The 18837-nt window shown below is 40.1% G+C and overlaps 1 pseudogene; it reads right to left on the bottom strand.

Annotated features, from left to right (window-relative positions):
* The window catches only part of LOC133770581 (eukaryotic initiation factor 4A-II-like), a 35660-nt pseudogene that overhangs the window by 1766 nt on the left and 15057 nt on the right, over positions 1–18837 (bottom strand).

The raw sequence follows: 18837 nt of genomic DNA, 5'->3' as shown, positions 1-18837 counted from the left end.
TGGCACCCAGGGTTCTAGTCCCGGTTGGGGCACTGGGTACTAGTCCCGGTTGGTCCTCTTCCAGTCCAGCTCTCTGCTGTGGCCCGGGAGGGCAGCGGAGGATGGCCCAAGTGCCTGGGCCCTGTACCGCATGGGAGACCAGGAGGAAGCATTCAGATTGGTGCAGTGCTGGCCGTAGCGGCCATTAGGGGAGTGAACCAATAGAAGGAAGACCTTTCTCTCTGTCTCTCTCTCACTGTCTATAACTCTACCTGTCCAAAAAAAAAAAAAAAAAAAAAAAAAAAAGAAGTGGGGCTTGAAACAGCATTCATGTGGATACCAACATCACAGGTAGTGGCTTAATCTGCTGTGCCACAATGCTGGCCCTATTTAAAAAAATAAAATTCTTTTTCGGGGGTATTATCTCCTTAAATCCTTGAAAGAACATTATGAAATACCTTATAGTGCCCACTTTATAGAATAACAATAAGTGGTGGAGGCCAGATTGGAATCCAATGTGCTTGGCTCCTGAGTTTGTGCTCATCAAGTATCTGCTATATGGCCACTCACCAAGCTAGAGAAATTTGTTCAGCCTTGGCTGACTGGGGAGGTGTGTTTTGATTTATCCCAGCAAGCAAAACAAAGCAAGGAGATAACCTCTCTTCCACCTGTTTTCCATACCTGCACACCTGATGCTGTAATCAGACTGCCCTTTCTGATTTTTCTCTTATGCATTGTTGCCAAAGCTTCTGTCTAGAACAAATTCCCTAACTCATTTTTCAAGGTTGAGGTCAAGATTACTTTCCCTATGAGAACTTTTAAAATTTCCTATTTAGAAACAATCCTTTCCTTTTATTTTAAATTTCTTTGTATTTTATTGGGTTGGAGGGAGAGAAGGGAGGTAAGAAAGTTAGAAGGGAAGGGAGAGAGAGAAAATGTCATATGCTCTGGTTCACTCCCCAAACAGTTGGGAGCCAGGAACTCAGTCCTTGTCTGTCATGTAGATGGCAGGGACACAACTACTGGAACCATCACCTGCTGTCTCCCAGAATTCCCATTCCAGGTAGCTGGAATCGGAAGCATAGCTTGGCCTTGAACCCAGGCACTCTGATTTGGGACATGGACATTCCAAGTGGCCTCTTAACTACCGTGCCAAATCCCCATTCCTCCTCCTTTTTGAATGGCAACAGAATTTTACTAGTGCCTCTACAGGGGTATTTTGTTTTTCCTTAGTGAGATTATTTATTTGAAAGTCACCGTGGGGGGAGACAGTGATAGAGATCTTCCATCTGCTGGTTCACTCCCCAAATGGCCACAACAGCTGAGGCTGCCCTAGGACAAAGCTGGGCATTCCATCCGTGTCTCCCACGTGGGCGGCAGGGACATGAGCACTTGAGCCTCCATCTGTTACTTTTCAGGCATCTTAGCAGAAAGCCAAATCAAAAGTGGAGTAACAACACAATCAAGGCAATTTATGACAAACCCACGGCCAGCATCATATTGAATGAGGAAAAGTAGGAAGCATTCCCATTGAGATCCGGCACCAGACAGGGATGCCCACTCTCACCATTGCTATTCAATATAGTATTGGAAGTTTTAGCCAGAGCCATTAGGCAAGAAAAAGAAATCAAAGGGATACAAATTGGGAAGGAAGAAGTAAAACTATCCCTCTTTGCAGATGATACGATTATTTAGGGAATCCAAAGAACTCCACTAAGAGACTATTGGAACTCATAGAAGAGTTTAGTCAGGTAGCAGGATATAAAATTAATGCACAAGAATCAACAGCCTTTGTATACACAGACAATGCCATGGCTGAGAAAGAACTTCTAAGATCAATCCCATTCACAATAGCCACAAAAACAATCAAGTACCTTGGAATAAATTTAACCAAGGATGTAAAGAATCTCTATGATGAGAATTATAAAACATTAAAGAAATAGAAGTAGATACAAAAAAATGGAAAAATCTGCCATGTTTATGGATTGGAAGAATCAATATCATCAAAATGTCCATTCTAAGCACCTGGTTCCTGGCTTCCGAAAGCAATTTACAGATTCAATGCTCTATAAGTTTTATTTATTTATTTTGAAATTCTGAGTTACAGAGGAAGGGGGGAGGAGAGATATCTTCCATCACTGGTTGATTTTCCAGATGGATGTAATGGCTAGAGCTAGGCCAAGCCAAAGATAGGAGCCAGGAGCTAGGAGCTTCATCTGGTTCTCTTACATGGATGGCAGGGGCCCAAACACCTGTGCCTTCTTGCACTGCTTTCCTTAGGCCTTTAGCAGGGAGCTGAATTGGAAGTGGAGCAGCTGGGGCATGGATTGGTGCCCAGATGGGATGCCAGCATCACAGGCAGAAGCTTTACCCACTATTGCATGATGGCAGCCACTGTTCTTATTCTTTAATTTGCTTAAACAGTACTCAGCATATAGGAGGCATTCAGTCAAGTTTAACTGACAGAATGAAGAGGAGTGCAGAGGCAACAGAACATTTTGTTTTAAGCTGGCTTTAGTCCTGGTGCTGCTTTTGCCTAGCTATGTTGCTTTGGATTTGTTATATAATGCTTCTGTGCTTCAGCTTTCTTGGTTATAAAATTGGGAAAATGGTAGCATTGAGGATGGTTAAGGGATTGAATAAGCTAATATGTGTAAAGTGCTTGCTCAGTAACCATGTTTGTAGTATTTAATGCTGTGAGCCATCACTTTTACTAAGTTTTTAGTCAAAAGGTAGGACTAAGAGGGCCAGAGACTCCCTTTTGGTTGGTTACCTTGGGAGCACTGATCTTTGAATTTGCACAGACACAGGATAAGCCTGTAGTCTGAATGCTGACAGCTGATAAAAGGGAATAAGCAAAGAATTTGACCCAGTGTCAAGATTCAGAGTGATTGTGAAGTCTCATTTTATAAATATTATATTTAGAAAAGTGAAGCAACATGTATGTTGGGTCTTACAGTTTGTTTTACTGTGATCTGTTTTGATATCCTCTAATTGTGGCTATTAAAAAAATACTCCCAATGCACTATATGCTGAAACATGAGATTATCCTTCATGGAGTCTTTTAAAAAATTTTTGTTTAAGGTAAACAAAGTTTATATATTTCATATGTACAGATTTAGGAATGTAGTGAAACTTCCCAACCTAACCTCACTTCTGCCCATGCTCCAACCCTTCCTCCTCCTTTTTTTTTTATTCCTTCTCTTAATTTTTTTAATCTTTTATTTAATGAATATAAATTTCCAAAGTACAGCTTATGGATTACAATGGCTTTCCCCCACATAACTTCCCTCCCAACCCGCAAATACTGTTGGAGTACTAGTTATAGCATTAAATAACAGTGTACATCACATTAATGACAGAGATCCTACATGATATTTAAAAAAAAATTGAATAATTTTCTATGTAATTTCAAATTTGACCCCAAATTTTTTTTTCATTTTCAATTATCTTTATATACAGAATATCGATTCAGTATATATATATATATATATATATATATATATATATATATAATTTTCTTTCTTTCTTTTTTTTTTAGTGGGAGGTAAAATAGCAAGGTTTATTCCAGCTGGCACCACGGCTCAATAGGCTAATCCTCTGCCTTGCGGCGCTGGCACACCGGGTTCTAGTCCCGGTCGGGGCACCGGATTCTGTCCCGGTTGCCGTTGTTCCAGGCCAGCTCTCTGCCGTGGCCCGGGAGTGCAGTGGAGGATGGCCCAAGTCCTTGGGCCCTGCACCCACATGGGAGACCAGGAGAAGCACCTGGCTCCTGGCTTCGGATCAGTGCGGTGCGCTGGCCGCAGCGTGCTGGCCGTGGCGGCCATTGGAGGGTGAACCAACGGCAAAAGGAAGACCTTTCTCTCTGTCTCTCTCTCTCACTGTCCACTCTGCCTGTCAAAAATAAGTATATATATAATTTTTACAATGATCAACTTTCAATTTACTTTATACTCATAAGATTAACACTATACCAAGTAAAGTGTTCAACAAATAGGAGATACAAAATGCTATTCCTAAATAGTAGAGACAAGGGCTGTAAAAGATCATCAAATCTCAAAATCTCAATTTCAATTTTTTGAAAAGTTTTTTTTATTTATTTGAAAGTCAGAGTGACACAGAGAGAAGGAGAGGCAGAAAGAGAGAGAGAGAGAGAGAGAGAGGGAGGGAGAGAGAGAGAGTGAGAGAGAGAGAGAGTGAGTCTTCCATCCACTGGTTCACTCCCCAAATGGCAGCAATGGCTGGAGCTGAGCTGATCTGAAGCCAGGAGCCAAGAGCTTCTTCCAGGTCTCCCATGAAAGTGCAGGGGCCTAAGGACTTGGGCCATCTTCTATTGCTTTCCCAGGCTACAGCAGAGGGCTGGATCGAAAGTGGAGCAGCTGGGACACGAACTGGCCCCCGTATGGGATGCAGGCACTGCAGGCGGTGGCTTTACCCGCTATGCCGCAGTGCTGGCTCCTCAATTTCAATCTTACACATTACATTTTTGGTACTCTATTAGTTACCACAGATCCAGGAAAACATATGTATTTTGGGGACTAGCTTATTTTACTAAGCATAATGGTTTCCAGTTGCATCCTTTTTGTTGCAAATGACAGGATTTCATTTTTCTTTTACTGCTGTGTGGCATTCCATAGTGCATATATACTATAATTTCTTTTTTTTTTGCAGGACTTTTTTTTTCATTTATTAAACTTTTATTTAATGAATGTAAATTTCCAAAGTACAGCTTATGGGCTACAATGGCTTCCCCCTTCCCATAACTTCCCTCCCACCGCAACCCTCCCCTTTCCTGCTCCCTCTCTCCTTCCATTCACATCAAGATTCATTTTCAATTCTCTTTATATACAGAAGATCAGTTTAGTACATATTAGGTAAAGATTTCAACAGTTTGTCCCCATATAGCAACACAAAGTGAAAAAAATACTGTTGGAGTACTAGTTATAGCATTAAATAACAGTGTACAGCACATTAATGACAGAGATCCTACATAATATTTTTTTTAAATTAATTAATTTTCTATGCCATTTCCAATTTAACACCAGGTTTGTTTTTTCATTTCCAATTATCTTTATATACAGAAGATCGATTCAGTATATAATTAGTAAAGATCTCATCAGTTTGTACCCACGCAGAAACACAAAGTGTAAAAATACTGTTTCAGTACTAGTTATAGCATCACTGCACATTAGACAATACATTAAGGACAGATCCCACATGGGATGTAAGTGCACAGTGACTTCTGTTGCTGACTTAACAATTTGACACTCCTGTTCATGGCGTCAGTAATCTCCCTAGGCTCTAGTCATGAGTTGCCAGGGCTATGGAAGCCTTTAGAGTTCGCTGACTTTGATCTTATTGCGGTAGGGTCATAGTCAAAGTGGAAGTTTTCTCCTCCCTTCAGAGAAAGGTACCTCCTTTTTGATGGCCCCATTCTTTCCACTGGGATCTCACTCACAGAGATCTTTCATTTAGGTCTTCTTTTTTTTCTTTTCCATGGTTTCTTGGCTTTCCATGCCTACAATACTCTCATGGGCTCTTCAGCCAGATCCGAATGCCTTAAGGGCTGATTCTGAGGCCAGAGTATTGTTTAGGACATCTGCCATTCTATGAGTCTGCTATGTATCCCACTTCCCATGTTGGATCCTTCTCTCCCTTTTTGATTCTATCAGTTAGTATTAGCAGACACTTGTCTTGTTTGTGTGATCCCTTTGACTCTTAGACCTATCAGAGCCATCGAATGTGAACTGAAATTGATCACTTGGACTAGTGAGATGGCATTGGTACATGCCACCTTGATGGGATTGTATTGGAATCCCCTGGCACATTTCTAACTCTACCATTTGGGGCAAGTCCGATTGAGCATGTCCCAAATTGTATATCTCCTCCCTCTCTTTTTCCACTCTGAAATTTAACAGGGATCACTTTTCAGTTAAAATTTAAACACCTAAGAATAATTGTGTGTTAATTACAAAGTTCAACCACTAGTACTAGAACAACAACAACAACAACAACAAATACTAAAAAGGATAAAGTATTACATTGTACATCTAGAGTCAGGACAAGAGCTGATCAGGTCATTGTTTCTTATAGTGTCCATTTTACTTCAACAGGTTTCCCCTTTGGTGCTCAGTTGTCGCTGATCAGGGAAAACAAATGATATTTGTCTCTTTGGGACTGGCTTAATTCACTCAACATGATGTTTTCCAGATTGCTCCATCTTGTTGCAAATGACTGGGTTTCATTGTTTCTTACTGCTGTATAGTATTCTATGGAGTACATGTCCCAAATTTCTTTATCCAGTCTACTGTTGATGGGCATTTGGGTTGGTTCCAGGTCTTAGCTATTGTGAATTGAGCTGCAATAAACATTAATATGCAGATGGCTTTTTTATTTGCCAAATTAATTTCCTTTGGGTAAATTCCAAGGAGTGGGATGGCTGGGTTGTATGGTAGGGTTATGTTCAGGTTTCTGAGGAATCTCCAGACTGACTTCCATAGTGGCTTAACCAGTTTGCATTCCCACCAACAGTGGGTTAGTGTCCCTTTTTCCCCACATCCTCTCCAGCATCTGTTGTTGGTAGATTTCTGAATGTGAGCCATTCTCACCGAGGTGAGGTGAAACCTCATTGTGGTTTTGATTTGCATTTCTCTGATTGCTAGTGATCTTGAACATTTTTTCATGTGTCTGTTGGCCATTTGGATTTCCTCTTTCGAAAAATGTCTATTGAGGTCCTTGGCCCATCTCTTAAGTGGGTTGTTTGTTTTGTTGTTGTGGGTTTTCTTGATTTCTTTGTAGATTCTGGTTATCAACCCTTTATCTGTAGTATAGTTTGCAAATATTTTTTCCCATTCTGTCGGTTGCCTCTTCACTTTCCTGACTGTTTCTTTTGAAGTACAGAAACTTCTCAATTTGAAGCAATCCCAAATGTTAATTTTGGTTTTGACTGCCTGTGCTCCTGGTGTCTTTTCCAAGAAGTCTTTGCCTGTACCTATATCTTGCAGGGTTTCTCCAATGCTCTCTAATAATTTGATGGTTTTGGGTCGTAGATTTAAGTCTTTAATCCATGTTGAGTGAATTTTTGTGTAAGGTGAAAAGTGTGGGTCTTGCTTCAAGCTTCTGCACGTGGAAATCCAATTTTCCCAGCACCATTTATTGAATAGGCTGTCCTTATTCCAGGGATTAGTTTTGGATCTTTGGTCAAATATAAGTTGGCTGTAGATGTTTGGATTGATTTCTGGTATTTCTATTCTGTTCCATTGGTCTATCCATCTGTTTCTGTACCAGTACCATGCTGTTTTGATAACAACTGCCCTGTAGTATGTCCTGAAAACTGGTATTGTGATGCCTCCGGCTTTGTTTTTGTTGTACAGGATTGCTTTGGCTATTCGAGGTCTTCTGTGTCTCCATATGAATTTCAGCATCATTTTTTCCAGATCTGAGAAGAATGTCTTTGGTATCTTGATTGGTATTGCATTGAATGTATAAATTGCTTTTGGGAGAATAGACATTTTGATGATATTGATTCTTCCAATCCATGAGCATGGAAGATTCCTCCATTTTTTGGTATCCTCTTCTATTTCTTTCTGTAAGGTTTTGTAGTTTTCATCGTAGAGATCTTTAACGTCTTTGGTTAAGTTTATTCCAAGGTATTTGATTGTTTTTATAGCTATTGTGAATGGGATTGATCTGAGAAGTTCTTCCTCAGCCGTGGCATTGCCTGTGTATACAAAGGCTGTTGATTTTTGTGCATTGATTTTATATCCTGCTACTTTGCCAAACTCTTCGATGAGTTCCAGCAGTCTCTTAGTAGAGTTCTTTGGGTCTCCTAAATAAAGAATCATATCATCTGCAAAGAGGGATAATTTGAGTTCTTCCTTCCCAATTTGTATCCCTTTAATTTCTTTTTCTTGCCTAATCGCTCTGGCTAAAACTTCCAGAACTATATTGAATAGCCGTGGTGAGAGTGGGCATCCCTGTCTGGTACCAGATCTCAGCGGAAATGCTTCCAACTTTTCCCCATTCAATAGGATGTTGGCCGTGGGTTTTTCATAAATTGCTTTGATTGTATTGAGGAATGTTCCTTCTATACCCAGTTTGCTTAGAGTTTTCATCATGAAAGGGTGTTGTATTTTATCAAATGATTTCTCTGCTTCTATTGAGAGAATCATATGGTTTTTCTTCTGCAGTCTGTTAATGTAGTGTATTACGTTGATTGTTTTGCAAACGTTGAACCATCCTTGCATACCAGGGATAAATCCCACTTGGACTGGGTGGATGATCTTTCTGATGTGTTGTTGCATTCTATTGGCCAGAATTTTATTGAGTATTTTTGCATCTATGTTCATCAGGGATATTGGTCTGTAATTCTCTTTCAATGCTGCATCTTTTTCTGGCTTAGGAATTAAGGTGATGCTGGCTTCATAGAAAGAATTTGGGAGGATTCCCTCTTTTTCGATTGTTTTGAATAGTTTGAGAAGAATTGGAGTTAGTTCTTCTCTAAATGTCTGGTAGAACTCAGCAGTGAATCCATCTGGTCCTGGGCTTTTCTTTGTTGGGAGGGCCTTTATTACTGTTTGAATTTCTGTCTCTGTTATGGGTCTGTTTAGGTTTTCTATGTCTTCCTGGCTCAATTTAGGTAGGTTGTATGTGTCCAAGAATCTGTCCATTTCTGATAGATTTCCCTGTTTGCTGGTATACAAGTCCTTGTAGTAATTTCTGCTGATTCTTTTTATTTCTGTGGTGTCTGTTGTTACGTTTCCATTTTCATCTCTGTTCCTATTGATTTGGGTCTTTTCTCTTCTTTTTTTAGTGAGTTGGGCCAATGGGGTGTCAATTTTGTTTATTTTTTCCAAAAAACCAGCTCCTCGTTTGGCTGATTTTTTTGTAATGTTTTTTTTAGATTCAATCCTGTTGATTTCTTCTTTGATTTTAATTATTTCTCTTCTCGTACTGGGTTTGGGTTTGGTTTGCTGCAGATTTTCTAGATCCTTGAGATGACTTGAAAGCTCATCTATTTGGTGCCTTTCCAATTTCTTGATGTAGGCACCTATTGATATAAACTTTCCTCTTAACACTGCTTTTGTTGTATCCCATAGGTTTTGGTATGTTGTGCTGTTATCCTCATTTACTTCCAGAAAATTTTTGATTTCTCTTTTAATTTCTTCTATGACCCATTGTTCATTCAGGAGCATGTTGTTCAATCTCCATGTGTTTGCATATGCTCTAGGGATTCCCGAGTTGCTAATTTCCAACTTCATTCCTTTGTGGTCTGAGAAGCTGTATGGTATGATTCTAATTCTTTTGAATTTGCTGAGACTTGCTTTATGGCCTAGTATGTGGTCAATCCTAGAGAAGGTTCCATGTACTGCTGAGAAGAATGTAAAGTCTTTAGATGTAGGATGAAATGTTCTGTAGATATCTGTTAGATCCATTTGGGCTATAGTGTCATTTAAATCTACTGTCTCCTTGTTGATCTTCTGTCCTGTTGATCTGTCTATCTCTGAGAGTGGAGTATTGAAGTCCCCCAGTACTATTGTATTGGGGTCTAAGTCTCCCTTTAAGTCCCTTAACAAGTCTTTTAAATAAACTGGTGCCCTGTAATTAGGTGCATATACAATGATAATCGTTATAACTTCCTGTTGAATGGATCCCTTAATCATTAAATAGTGCCCCTCTTTGTCTCTCCTAACAGTTTTGTGGTAAAGTTTATGTTGTGCGATATTAAGATGGCTACGCCCGCTCTTTTTTCATTTCTGTTGGCATGGTATATATTTTTCCAGCCTTTCATTTTCAGTCTGTATGGGTCATTGTTGGAAAGATGAGTTTCTTGTAAGCAGCAAAAAGATGGGTTTTGTTCCTTAACCCAATCAGCCAATCGGTGTCTTTTAACTGGACAGTTCAGGCCATTAACATTCAATGTGACTATTGAGAAGGAGTAACTTTGCCCTGTCATTTGCCAAAGATATTTTCTAATATATGGTTTGAGATTCCTGTGATCTTTTGCTGTGAGGTTTCCTTCCTTTACCTTCTTTCATATTGGTGACTGTTCCATTTCTATACTTTTTTTTTTTTTATCCATACCAGGCTATTTTGGTTATAAATGCCCTGTAGTATATCTTGAAATCTGGTATTATGATGCCTCTGGCTGTTTTCTTTGTATAAGATTGCTTTAGCTATTCTGGGTCTCCTCTGTTTCCATTAGAATTTCAGAATTTTTTTTTCTATATCTGAGAAGAATGTCCTTGGTATTTTGATTGGAATCACATTGAATCTGCATATTACTTTCAGTGATATGGACATTTTGATGATACTGATTCTTGCAATTCATGACCATGAAAGATTTTTTTTTCATTTTTTGTGTCCTCTATATCTTTAATGTTTTGTAAGTTTCATCATAGAAATCTTTGACATCTTTGTTCAAATTTATTCCAAGGTATTTAATTCTTTTTGGAGCTATTGTGAATGGGACTGATTTATCAGCTATGACATTGTCTCAGTATTCTAAGGCTATTAATTTTTGTGTGTTAATTATATATCCTGCCATTTTATCAAATTCTCTTATGACTTTCAGTATTATCTTAGTGGAGTCTTTTGGGTCCCCTATATATAGAATCATGATATCTGCAAATAGTGACACTTTTATCTCCACTTCCCAATTTGTATCCTTTTGGTTTCTTTTCTTACCTAATGGCTTTAGCTAAAACTTCCAGGACTATATTAAATAGCAATGGTGAAAATGGGCATCCTGGTATGGAGCTACATCTTATTGGAAATGCTTCCAACTTTTTCCCATTCAATAAGATGCTTGTTGTGGATTGTCACAAATTGTCTTGATTGCATTGAGGAATGAATGTTCATTCTATATTCAACTCAATGTTTTTTCCATGAAACAATGTTGTTTTTTTTAATCAAATCCTTTCTCGTATGTATTGAGATAGTCATATAGTTTTTTTTTAAGATTTATTTATTTATTTGAAAGTCAGAGTTACACACAGAGAGAAGGAGAGGCGGGGAGGGGGGAGGAGGGAGAGAGAGAGAGGGAGATAGGTCTTCCATCCACTGTTTCACTCCCCAATTGTCTGCAATGACTACAGCTATGCTGATCTGAAGCCAGGAGCCAGGAACTTCCTCCGGGTCTCCCACACGGGTGCAAGGGCCCAAGGACCTGGGCTGTTTTCTACTGCCTTCCCAGACCATAGCAGATTGCTGGGTCAGAGTGGAGCAGCTGAGATTTGAACCAGTGACCATATGGGATGCTGGCACCCATATGGCCGCAATATTACCCACTACGCCACAGCACTGGCTTGTCATATGTTTTTTATTTTTCAATTTGTTACTGTTATGTCTCACACTTACTGATTTGTGTATTTTGAAGCATCCCTGCATACCAGGAGTAAATCCCACTTGGTCCAAGTGAATGATCTTCCTGATGTGTTGTTGGATTTGACTAGCTAGTATTTTGTTGAGGATTTTTTCATCTATGTTCATCAGGAATATTGGTCTATAGTTCTTTTTCTCTGTTGTATCTTTTTCTGGTTTAGGCATTAAGGTGGTGCTGGCTGTATAGAAGGAATTTGAGAGGATTTCCTTCCTTTCAATTGTTTTGAATAGCTTGCAAAGAATTGGAACTAGTTTTTAAATGTCTGGTAGAATTCAGCCATCTGGTCCTGGGCTTTTATTTGCTGACAGGTTCTTTATTACTGATTTAATCTCCATTTTGGTTTTTGGTCTGTTAAGGTTTTCTATGTCTTCATGACTTAATTTTTCATGTGTCAGGAATCCATCCATTTCTTCTTGAATTTCCAATTTGTTGGCATATGGCTCTTTGTGGTAGTTCCTAATGATTCTTTTTATTTCTGCAGTATCTATTATTGAATCTCCTTTTTCACCTGTGATTTCATTAATTTTGTTCTTCTCCCTCTTTTTTATGTTACCTGGGTCAATGGTATGTCAGTATTATTTATTTTTTCAAACAACTTTTCATTTCACTGACCTTTTGTATCTTTTTTTGGTTTCAGTTGTGTTTATTTATTCTGTAGTTTTAATAATTTCTCTTAATAATTCTGGGTTTGATTTGTTGTTTTTCTGTGTCCTTTAAATATGTTGATAGGTCATTTATTTGGTTCCTTTCTAATTTCTTGATAAAGGTGCTGATTGCTATAAACTTCCCTTTTAATAATGCTTTTGCTGTATCCCATAAGTTTTGACACATTTTAGTCATCCTTCATTTGTTTCCAGAAATTTTTTTATTTCCCTTTGACTTCTCTATGATATATTGTTCATTTGGAGCATGTTGTTAGTCTTCATATGCTTGCGTATGTTCTAGAGATTTTTGCGTTGTTAATTTCCAGGTTCATTCCATTGTGGTCAAAAAAGCTGCATGGTATAATTTCATTTTTTTTTGATTTTTCTCAGACTTGCTTTATGACCTAGCATATGGTCTATCCTAGAAAAAGTTTCATGCACTGATGAAAAGAATGTGTATTCTGCAACTGTGAATGAAAGGTTATGTAGATATGTTAGGTCTATGTGATCTATAGTTTCAATTAGCTCTACTGTTTCTTTGTTGATTTTCTGTTTGGTTGATCTCTCCATTGCTGAAAGTGGGGTGTTGAAATACCCCAATACTATTGTACTGAAGCCTGTGTCTCCATGTAGATCCATTAACATTTATTTTAAATCACCATGTGCCCTGGGAATGGGTGCTTATACAGTATTATAGTCATTTCTTATTGTTGAATTGATCCCTTAATCATTACATAATACCCTGTTTAACAGTTTTTGCATTAAAGTCTATTTTGCCTGACATTAGGATGACCACACCTGCTCATTTTTGTTTTCCATTAGCACGGAATATCTTCTTCCATCCTTTGGCTTTGAGTCTGCTTGTATCTTTGCTATGGAGGTATGTTTCTTGTTGGCAACAAATATATAGGTCATTTTAAAAAATCCATTCAGCCAGTCTATATATTTTTATTGGAGAATTTAGGCCATTTATGTTCAAGGTTATCATTGACAAGTAATGACTTGGCCCTGCCATTTTCCCGTCAATATTCCTATTTTTTCCTTTGGATTTCTTTGGTACTTTTATTTGGAGATTTTCTGCCTTAATTTTCTTTCCTAATGATGACTGTCTTTCTGTGCTTCTGTATGTAGCACATCCTTAAGCATCATTAATAAGGCTGGACAAATGGTGACAAATTCTTTCCATTTCTGTTTGTTATGGAGGGTGTTTATTTCACCTTCAGTCCTAAACGAGAGCCTTGCAGGATACAGTATGCTGGGTTGATAGTTTTGTTACTTAAAGACTTGAGGGGGTGGCACTGTGGTGCAGTGGGTTAATCCTCTGACTGTGGTGCAGTGGGTTAATCCTCTGCCTGTGGAGCTGGCATCCTATATGGGTACCGGTTCTTGTCCTGGCTACTCCTGATCCAGCTCTCTGCTATGGCCTGGGAAAGCAGTGGAGGATGGCCCAAGTCCTTGGTCCCCTGTGCCCCATGGGAGACCTGAAGGAAGATCCTGGCTCCTGGCTTTGGGTTGGTGCAGCTTTGGCCGTTGTGGCCATTTGGGGAGTGAATCAGTGGATGGAGGACCTCTCCCTCTCTGTCTTTCCCTCTCAGTGTCTGTAACTCTACCTCTAAAATAAATAAATAAAATTTTTAACAACAGCAACCAAAAGAACATTTAAAGTTAGTGTATTAAAAAAAAAAAGACTTGGACTGTGTCTCTCTATTGTCTCCTAGCCTGTAGATTTTCTGATATCAGCTGAGTCTAATTGGAGATTGTCTGAAAGTAATCTGATGTTTCTCTCTTGCACATTTAGACACTTTATGTTTTATTGCTGAAAGTTTGACTACAATGTATCATGGTGAAGATCTTTTCTGAAGATGTCTATTAGGAGTTCCTGCGCTTCATGTACTTAGGCGTTGCTTTCTTTCTCATAATTAGGAAAGTTCTGCGTAATTATTTCACTGAATAGACTTCTTTCTTTTTTTTAAAAAGATTTATTTATTTATTTGTTTGAGAGGTAGAGTTACAGACAGTGAGAGGGAGAGACAGAGAGAAAGGTCTTCCTTCCGTCGATTCACTCCCCAAACAGCCGCTATGGCCAGAGCTGCACCGATCTGAAGCCAAGAGCCAGGAGCTTCTTCCTGGTCTCCCAGGCGGGGGGCAGGGGCCCAAGAACTTGGGCCATCCTCTACTGCTTTCCCAGACCATAGCAGAGAACTGGATCAAGAGAGGAGCAGCTGGGACTAGAACCAGCACCCATACGGGATGCTGGCACCGCAGTGGAAGATTTACCTACTGTGCCACAGCGCTGGCCCCCGAATAGGCTTTCTAATCCATTCTATCTTTATACACCTTCAGGAACTCCTATGACCAGTATGTTGGGTCATTTGATAGTATCCCATAAATCTCCAACACTTTTTAAATTTTTCTCATTTCTTCTTCTTCTTTTTTTTTTTGTTCTGATTGATAATTTTCAAAGATTTGTCTTCTAGCTTGGATGTTCTTTCTTCTGCATCACCAAGTCTGCTGTCCATGATTTCCACTGTATTTTTTATTTGACATATTGAATTCTACATTTCTAATATTTTAGTTTGATTTCTCTTCAGAATCTCAGTTGCATGGGGAAATTTTTCTTCCATGTCATGTATGGATTTCTTTAGCTCATGAATTTGCTTCTCTTTCTTCTGATTAAAATTGAAATTGAAATCCTATTATCAATGTTTTGAATTCCTTTTTAGGCATTTCATCTATCTCTTTTTCTTCTCATACTAATATTGAAATGTTGTTGTGTTCATTTCAGGGAGTGATGTTGTCCTCCTTATTCTTGTTTCTTGAATTTTTGTGTTTATTTGTGGGCACTTGTGGAAATATGGGTTTTCTCCTCTGATGGCTTTTTGCTTTGAATGCTGTCTCTGTGGCTTAGTGTAGTGTCTGATCTTCAAGTGAATACCCAGAAGCATGTTTTATGTATGGCCAGGGAGCTCTGGTCAGTGCTCCAGGGTGGGGCGTGTAACCAGGATGACACCCAAGTTGGGTGTGGTATATGTCTTCTACACCACAGTGGGGAGAGTATGATCACCACTGTTGTTGTAATCATACCCTCACCTCCTCTGTACTATAGTGATCAGTGCCCAGGGTTAACCCACAGGGGGTGCAGTACTCAGTGCTACCACCTGAACTATACAATGGATCTGTGCAGTCCTCAGCATGAGCATGGATCCCACTGCAGTGTCTCACCCCAGGCAATCAGGGAGTTCTGAGCCTCCAGCACAGCACATCATGATTGCCCAGAGACCTAGCTGCATCTGCACCCTATCCTGCATTCACAGATTTCCCATTGTCTAAGCACACAACACTTGCACAATCACAGGATGCAGAGGATCTGCTCCACCTTGCTAGCCTGTCCTGTCCACAAAGAGAGCAGAGATATTCCCAGAACCCGCTGCCTGTGGGGTGCTCCACCTTGGTGGTTTGAGCCTTGGAGCCTGTGATATGTTGTTAGGCTGGGGGCACCTTACAGTCCTACATGGATACCCTGTACCCTGTCAACCCTCCCAGCCAGATTCCAAGTCGATGGGGATACAGATTTTTTTTCCTCCAGTAAAATACTTGGATCACATGCATGTGCAAGAGCTGCTGAAGCTCCCACTGTTCCAAAATGCTGCCATCTTCCCTCCGGTTGCCGGAAGCCCCTGTGTTGGGCCTCTGCTTCACCTGAGCAGAAGAGAAACCACATTCATCAGATATCACCTTTGTGCTTTTGAGACATCCTCATTTAATCCCACATCTCTTCTTTACACTTTATAGATAAGGTGAATCCAGCTCTAGCCGAGAGGCCAGTGAAGAAAGGAGGGATTGAGCACAGCCTTGCTCGGTGTGCTTTCCCACAAGAGTGGTCTCACTCTTGTCTCTGCTGGCTTAGCTTCCATCTTCAGATTAACTCTAGGACCAATGAAGGCAGCAATCTTCTGGTCTTCTGTTCACCCCTTGCTAGGAGATTTTGTGCCAAGGCCTTCTTCAAATTCTCTGTTCCTCCTGATGTCTCTTGCTTCCTTCGTCTCCCATATTATCAACTTTCTGCCCCAAAATATCACTACTGATGTAGGGAAGAGGTGTCATTTTCAATAAAGAACTGATTTACAAACATAAATTGGGCCTATCCCTGGAGAAAGAATGATCTGGAGGTTCCCAAATACTGGGTAGTAGAGAGGTTGCATGGGAGTCACGTGTGTTTGTGAGTGTGTGTGTGTGTGTACCTTAACCACAATATCCCAGATCCCGTCTCTGGAGAGATTAATTTAAGAGGTTAGTGGTGAGACCAGAGAATGAAAATTAAAAAAAAAAATAACCTTCTCCAAATAATTCAGCCACTCCATGAGGTGTGGTCTTGATAAAACTCCATTGACTAGAATTGGGAAGAAGTGGATTATCCTACCCAGGCCACAGACCAAACAGCCCGTTCCTTCTTGGATTACATCATACACCAGGAGCCAGAAGGAGAGAACCTGAGCAGGCAGTAACAGCAACTGGCTGATGAGACTGCATTGCATGAAGTATCTTGAGAGGCTCCCTGAGTGGGGCAGGCTTTGCTCTGTGTGATTGAAAGTAGATAAATCATGGCCTGTGTCTTCAAGGAGTTTGCAGTCTCGCTGTGGGAATGTGTGTAGCCAACATGATAAGTCTTGCAGTTTGTGAATCACTTTAAACCAAAGACTTTAAGGTTGAAACACTAATAGTGGGAATTCGGAGGAGCAAAAATGATAGAGGTTAAAATGGTATGCCTTCTTATATTCAGACTACAAAATTGACACCCTGGGATTTTGTGCATGTTGCAGTCAGGTGGATGGTCTCAAGTATAAATGAGAAGGGAAGGAATTCGACACCCTGTGACTGAGATGTGCACTTTGGAAAGGTGAGTGTTGTCTGGAATGTCACAGGAAGACAGTTTTGCACTGGTTAACTATGGGCTGGGGTGAGGACTGGGCCTTCAGGAGAAATGCTCAGGAAGACACAGGTTGGATTTTAAGGGGAAGGGAATTCTTACCATTGAGATTGGACAGTCATTTGGAACAAACAGTATTCAAAGGTCAGAGAGTACATGAGTTCTAAGTCTATGGTGTCATGGGCCTAAGAAGGAGCTGATGAGAAAGAGAAGGGAAATAAAAGGGTGACAGTGGGCAAGAGACAGCAGTGGAGGTAGAGAAGGGTGAGGAGAGGGAGGAGAGGATTTGGGAAGGGGTTCCTTCCGAGAGAGCAAAGTTAAGGTGTTTGGGCAGCCTTATGGTAGCCCCTGGAGCTCCGATCCTCTGTGAATCTTGTGTAGCTGGAAGCAATCTCACAGGCCAGGGGAGTGGAGCTGTTGTTGCTCCTCTGATGGAATTTCATCAGGCCTTGGGTGAGTGTCAGATCGTGTGTTTCTGCTCAACCTTTCCTTAATGTGTAATCACTGCTGCTTTTTGTGTCAGGAAGGAGTACGGTTGCTGAATTTAAATTGGCTGTTGGAAAAAAAAAAATCCAGGAAGCACTACCTAACAAAAGAGAAAATAAAGAGAAAGATGTACAATGAACTTGCCTTTTCCCTGTCAACCGGCAATATTCTTGAGCAAAACCTGAGGGCATAAAAATGCAAGAGGTTATTTCCAATGACCAGACATTTATTTTCGACATCATCTTCTCCTTTAGCAGAAATGGTGAAAGGGTAAAAGCACATCCTTAAACTGTTGTAGGCTATTTGCTTGTCAAAGAGCAGCCTGTAAGGTGCTGGGAATTAACGTCCCAGGGAATGGCCTTGGGGACGTTCTTCTTTAATTATAGATTAAAGCAGACCTTGGCAGTGTCCTTTTGGATCAATATGAAATACAGCATGTACATCAATATCACTACACAGCACAGTGCAGAAATTCTTGAAAACAAAGTAGAAATTACAAAGTGTTTTAAACAAAAAGGATTCTTATTGACGGTGAATCCATTTCGATCAAATTAAAAATCATGCTCCTTAGATACGTTTGTAGGTAGATGTGCTGATTGTTCATCAGGGTGCTCCCTTTTCTCTTTGTTGAAAAGGCCTAAGAGTAGAAATGTGTGTTCAGTTCCAGTGTTTCCTTTAATTAGTGGGAAGGTTATTGCTAGGTCACGGCTTCCTTCCTTCTATGAGTGTCGGACTAGATGAGCTCTAAGAGCTCTGTTTCTCAAAGGTTCTGTGATTGTCTCATGAGAAAGATCTTTGAGATTTACTAAGTCCAGAGAGTCTGAGGAAGGACCAGCACCCATGGAAGCATTGAAGGGAGTGCAGGGAAATTTGGTGAAAAACAGTAAAAGTGTTTACTTGCCTGGAGAGGAACAGCTGAAGTAGAGGGAAATATCAGCTTCCCTGGTGGGGGAATTGAACCTTTCATTATATTGAGTTTCATACTTTGCAAAGAACTTTCTGATACATTCTCCTGCTTGAAACTCTTGATGAGGAGTTTCCAAACTGAGAGGCAATTGGTAGCCTGCAGTTTTCTGAGGAGGAAGATGTGTTTGAAATGATGCTGGAGCAATTTGGTGACTTCTAGAGGTAATGTTTGTAAAATACCTGGAGAAGTGCCTGGCATATTACAAATGTTATGAGGTAAAAAAAAAACATTGTGCCCTGGTAGGAAAACGGGAATGCTGTTTGGAAAGACGCTGCTAACATCATCTCTGTCGTCTTTGTGTTGGGAAAGTAGGCAAGTGAGACTTGTTTCCTCTTTCATTTTTATTTTTTAAAAGATTTATTCATTTATTTGAGAGGTAGAGTTTGAGACAGAGAGAGACAGAGACAGAGACAGAGAGACACAGAGAAAGGTCTTCCATCTGTTGGTTCAC

The sequence above is a fragment of the Lepus europaeus genome, chromosome 11, assembly GCF_033115175.1.
Source record: "Lepus europaeus isolate LE1 chromosome 11, mLepTim1.pri, whole genome shotgun sequence".
Lineage (NCBI taxonomy): Eukaryota > Metazoa > Chordata > Mammalia > Lagomorpha > Leporidae > Lepus > Lepus europaeus.
The sequence above is the reverse complement of the archived record's forward strand: the minus strand, read 5'-3'. Positions and strand labels throughout refer to the sequence as shown.